We start from the raw sequence: 6,263 nt of genomic DNA on the forward strand, positions 1-6,263 counted from the left end.
GGATCAGGTAGCTGACATATTCACAAAGGCATTGGGTGCAGAGAAGCTGCGCAAGTTCAGAGACCTGCTTAGTGTGCAGGAATTGGGATTGAGCTCGAGGGGGAGTGTTGAGATATTGAGCTCCACTCGTGATATGCCAGGGTGACTGTTGTGCATTTAGGTCATCGACTTGTTAGCTGCAGATGCGGTTGGTACACCGCCCATGAATAATAGCTGGATGATATAATAGCTGGATGATAGCTATCCTTATGTACTCTAGTTCGTGGCTCAGTTAGTATGCCACCTTAGTTAGCTGAGTTTGGTTTGAGACCCACATATAGGGTTCTTCTATTTCTTTATACTCGAGTTCTTTTGGCTTTCACAACTAAGAAGAGGAAAACTATTTTCAGCCTCCACCTTTGTGTGTATTCCCCCATTGTGTATGTGAGAAAGCCGCAAGTGAGACTCCTTCCCAATATCTTCACAACACACTCTACTACTTTGCTCGAAACCCCTCCTCTAGCTCTTTTCTGCCCCTGCCTTACTTTGCTCCATGCTCCCTCCTCCAGCTCTCGTCACTCATCTGCTGCTCACCCACTCATCTTCAGCATGCCTACTACCAGCCCCCCTCAATTGCTTTATGATCCCAATGTTATCTGCCTTCTTATATAAGGTGATTGTGTTGTACTCACCTAGAGTAGAAATGCTAGCACTAGTGGAGAACCTTAGCTCCCACAGTTGATTCCCCACACATCTGCATGTCACCACCTTAGATGACATGCTCGTAGAGGGCCTCTTTATGAGTGTGGTGTATGGGTTCCCCCTAGATGTCAATGAAGGCCTCAGTATTTTTAGAGCAGAGTACTCTCGACTTGTTGGGGGGGCCGTAATCTGAGTCCTAGAAATATGCATGGTCTTCGGCCTCTCCATCGTATCTAAGATAGTGGGTGGTAGCAAGCTAAGGGTGTCCACTTCCAGACCACTTTTGGGTGAGTGTGACACCCGCTCGAGTGAAAATACAAAGGTTTTGCTTCGGTCTGCAATACCTTAATCGAGGTATTAGTTCCAATGAAAATCACACACGAGGACAACCGAGCCAAGCCAATACCTCGATCGAGGTGCTGGGCTTTTTTCACCGCACCGAGCCTATACCTCGATCGAGGTTTGCTGGCAAGCCACCTATACATGCCACATCTACCTCGTTTGAGGTATCGTGGCAATCCAGCTACACCTCGATCGAGGTAAAGTGGCATGTCCAGCATACCTCGATCGAGGTATGTGCCATCTGACAGGGCAGCTGACATACCTCGATCGAGGTATGCTGGACCGATGACTTGGCCGCATGTCAAATACGTCAATCGAGACATGTGGCATCCAGCTGCTGCCGACATACCTCGATCGAGGTATTGTGGCATGTCAATACCTCGATCGAGGTATATGTACCGAGATGTATGGGCATGTCACAATACCTCGATCGAGGTATGGTGGCATGTATATACCTCGATCGAGGTAGATGTACCGAGATGTATGGGCATGTCAAAATACCTCGATCGAGGTATTGTGGCATGTCTATACCTCAATCCGATATGTATGTTGCATGCGAAATACCTCGATCGAGGTAGGGAAACCCTAAATTTTCTTATAAAAGGAGAGCGACCCCCCTCATTCTGCATACCTCGATCGAGCTCCTCCTCATCGATCGATTTCGAATTTGCGGGATGTCGACGGAATTGCGCTAGCGATGGAGAGCGACCGACGGACATTGACGGAGATGGACGGAACGGGAGAGTCTAGGTAGGGTTTTTTTTATGTAGCTTTTTTTTTTTGCTAAAATTTATTTAAATTTTAGTTTATAGGAATAATTATAAAAAATTTCTAAATTTCAAATGCATTTTAATGTTTTTTTGAAAATTTTGAATTACGACATTTTTTATTTAAAATGTGAAAATGAAAAAAAAAAAATTTAATTAGAGCTATTTTTATTAAATGAAAAAACGTTCATAGGAATAATTATAAAATATTTCTAAATTTCAAATGCATTTTTAAATTTCTTTTAAATTTTTGAATTATGACATTTTTAATTTAAAATGTGAAAATGTAAAAATTATTGTTTTTTAAAATCATCTTTGAAAATAAAGAGATTAAAGTTATTTTTTAAATTAGAGCTATTTTTATTTAAATAAAAAAACGTTTAAATTTTAGTTTATAGGAATAATTATAAAATATTTCAAATTTCAAATGCATTTTAAATTTTTATTTAAAATGTGAAAATGTAAAAATTAGGTTTTTAAAAATCATCTTTGGAAAAAAAGAGATTAAAGTTATTTTTTTAAATTAGAGCTATTTTTATTGAAATAGAAAAATGTTTTAAATCTTAGTTTATAGGAATAATTATAAAATATTTCTAAATTTGAAATGCATTTTAAAGTTTTTTTAAATTATTTTTGGAATTACATAATTTTTTATTTAAAATATGAAAATGTAAATATTTTGTTTTTAAAATCATCTTTTAAAAAAAAGAGATTAAAGTTATTTTTTAAATTAGTGCTATTTTTATTTAAATAAAGAAACGTTTAAATTTTAGTTTATAGGAATAATTATAAAATATTTCTAAATTTGAAATGCATTTTAAAGTTTTTTTAAATTATTTTTGGAATTACGTAATTTTTTATTTAAAGCCTGAAAATGTATATATTTTGTTTTTTGAAATCATCTTTAAAAAAAAAGAGATTAAAGATTTTTTTTATTTAGTGTTATTTATATTTAAATAAAAAACGTTTAAATTTTATTTTTAAAAATGATCTTTTAAAAAAAAGAAAATAAGAGTTTAAGTTAGTGAAGTTTTTATTTAAATGTTAAAAAGTATATAATTTATTTTTTAAAATAATCTATTAAAAAAAATTTATAAGTGAAGTTTACAAATTACTGAAGTTTTGAATTTAATATAACGTTTAAATTTTGTTTTTAGAAATCATGTATCAAGAACAAGAAAATAAGAATTTTGTTAAAATAAGAAAATCATGTATTAAAAACAAGAAAACAAGAAAACAAGAACAAGAAAAAGAGAGATTAAAGTAGGTTTTATGCTATTTTTGAAATTGGTGCTATTTTTATTTAAATAAAAAAACGTTTAAATTTTAGTCTTCAAAACCATCTTTTAAAAAATCATCTTTTATGTGGAATATTATAGATTATATAGTTGGTTAAGAGTTGTTTCATAATTTAGGTAGAGTAAGTAGGCTATATAAAACACCACATGGGCATTATCCCTAAAACACCACACCACATGGACAAAGACTCCAACACTAGACTGGTTAGATGCATAAGCGTATGGCTAATTGGATCTTCTAAATGCACTAGTGCATCGAAAACACATACGTAATTTATGATTATCCAAAGGTCTCCTCTCTCCCCAAGCATGGGAACCAAGTGATGATCTATAGGAATGGCCACTAGTTGAGGTGGATTGCCCATCAAAATAGATAATATTGAAAAGGCTTAATTATTTTCTCAAAGTTCTTGCTTTAAAAGGTCTGTAGTGTCAACCCGCTCTCTTTTTTAATGTGTAGTCCGAGAAATACTAGATGCGCCTTGCTTGTGTATCGTTCAAAGTAATGTATTAGGTATCCTTCTATCTCCTCCATATCTATTGCAAACCCAAGTCAATAAAGCATTCAAAGAAGGCCTTATTAACCAAACCTCTCCACTATCTGTCCTTAGTATAGGGGCCATAAGTGGACAATGTGGTCCTTACACCACATGTGGAAAAGTTTCATATTGGATAAAAAGTAAAAAAAGGGAAACATATAAGGAAAAAATATTTGAGACATCTAAGTTTAAAAATGCAACAACTAGAGTTTGAAAAAATTTTAATCAAAATTAAGAATTTTTAATAATATTGAGTTTGATAAACATAATATTGAGCCACACATTTGGCCCATCTACCGGTAGATGCATAGGATGATCCCAACGACATCCTACCTCATCAAGGAGTACGTACAAATAGTTTTCATTACGTAAATAGATTATAAGTCATATTGAATAGAATATTATTTTCATTACCCAAATAGAATATTAATTTCCATGTGTTTTTTTTGTGCATGCGCTAGCCAGCGCACAGGATCTGGCACCACTATTCGTATGCAGATAGAGATTGCAGGTGTTCAGCATCGACGCGAGGCACCAGAGTTGCACACCATCCCTACACCGGCATTGCCAGCTGTTGGAGGACAGATTAGGGGGGATGTTCATTCAGTGGCATCATCCTTGCAGCACATGGTCTCTGCCCTATCGAGATCACTTTAGATTCCACCTCCCCCACCTCGATCATCGATGGAGCCTCCCACATCTACACCACCTCCCACATCTACACTGCCTCAGCACGAGTTGGAGGCTCGAGACGCACGGATTGCAGAGTTGGAGGCATTGTTGGCTGAGTCTAGGGACGAGGTTAGTTATTTTGATTATGTTAGTTTATTTTTTTGTAGCGTGTTTTGAACTGAAGTTTTTTGGTTAATTCTCACCATGTACGCAACATGTTTGCATTGCAGGCACATCTATTGCGTCAGGAGATGGAGTCTCGTGTACGACTATTGCAGACAGATTTGGAGCAGAGGATTCGGACACGCATAGCATACCATCGTGCGGAGCACTATATTTTGCAGTTGAGGCATATTAGTCGCGATCCATCTCGCCATAGGATCGACCCCAGCGTGGCCCTGTACCCCGCTCCTCCTGTAGATGTGTCAACTAGGACACCCATAGACGCAGCAGTCATAGCCAGGCTTCCTACTGCCACTTGCGTCCTTTGCCACGAGGAGTTTGACACCGTAGGGTGGTTTGGACTAGGGTGCGGCCACATCAATCGCACATCTCCATTGCATGACCCGCCACATGGTGGCACGATCAGTGTGCCCTATATGCTTTGCTGACATTGATGTGGCCACATACAGAGGACTAGGCATGGATGATCTATATCCTGGTCACCGTCAGGCCATTGATCCATTCGCCCGCGTAGTCTTGATAGAGCACTACAGGGAGGAGGCACAGAGAGCGTTGCTGATGCAGGAGGGTGCTGATACATCGGTGGTTGCAGCGTGCGTTCCACGACGCTTTTCATATGGTGATTTCATGCCAAGTGACGAGGCACGAGCAGAGGAGGCACACCGTATAGAGCGAGAGGCAGAGCTGCAAACATCATTGCAGCAGTGGGTGGAGCAGTAGCTTGGGCGGGGACCAGCGTCTTCTACATGTAGAGACGATTACTCGCACTGGATTTGAGGCACGAGTATTCGCAGATGCACCGCTATGGGAGCTGAGACGCGCATACATAGAGGAGGCGAGGGAGGCAGAGATGGCAGCGGTGGCACATGCAGCATGCCCTCCTCTTCATCAGGATGAGGCTGGCCCATCTCATGCAGGTGATGAGGCTGGCCCATCTGATCTGGCTTTGCCTGAGGGCACACAGCGGACGGTTGGGCAGCGGGTCATACAGGAGCCACGTCAGCGTTCCACTAGAAACACAGTATTAGATAAAGTGGGACGAAAGTTGCATTTTGGGAATTTCGAAATTGGGTGGATTTCATTAAAATTGGGAAAGGCTTCATTAAATTTGGGAAAATTTCCATTGATTGTGGGAATTTTACCAATATTGAATAAGCTAATATTTGGAATTCCAATGATTATGAAAAACTTCATTGGTTGTGAAATAGTTCATTGCGTATAAAAATCGAAACAAAGCATTTGTGGCAGAGTTTGAAAATCATGTATTTGGTGGTGTTAATAAACACCGTCTAGGGACAACATGTATATTTTACTTGAGGTGTTAATAAACACCAGTTGGTGGTGTTAACAAACACCATGCATAGTGAGTTCCACTAGAAACAAAGCAGTTGTTGGTGAAGGTCAGCTTCTGAAAATTGTCATATTAATAATATGCAAATACCCATTGACAAGATAACAACAATTGAGAAACATCACATGAGAACACACCTTACAATGGAAGTTTGGGAGATTAAGAGGGAGAAAATCGACACCATTTTCTATGCTCTGATAAGCAAGCTCTCCTATGCTTTGATACATACGCTCTGTGGAATCTTGATCTTCTTGGGTCTATTTATGGATTTTGATGTCCATGACTAGACAATTGCATCAATACACTCCCATACCTGTGGATCCAACCTATTCTCTGCCCAATACTTGTTCCAGCAACCAACATAGGCATCTGCATCACTAAGCCCCTTTCTCTTAACTGATGGTGCCCAATATTGAATTAATAATTTCTT

The sequence above is a fragment of the Dipteris shenzhenensis genome, chromosome 28 (assembly GCF_047967505.1).
Source record: "Dipteris shenzhenensis isolate YYH24624 ecotype China chromosome 28, Dip_SZ_1.0, whole genome shotgun sequence".
Taxonomy (NCBI): domain Eukaryota; kingdom Viridiplantae; phylum Streptophyta; class Polypodiopsida; order Gleicheniales; family Dipteridaceae; genus Dipteris; species Dipteris shenzhenensis.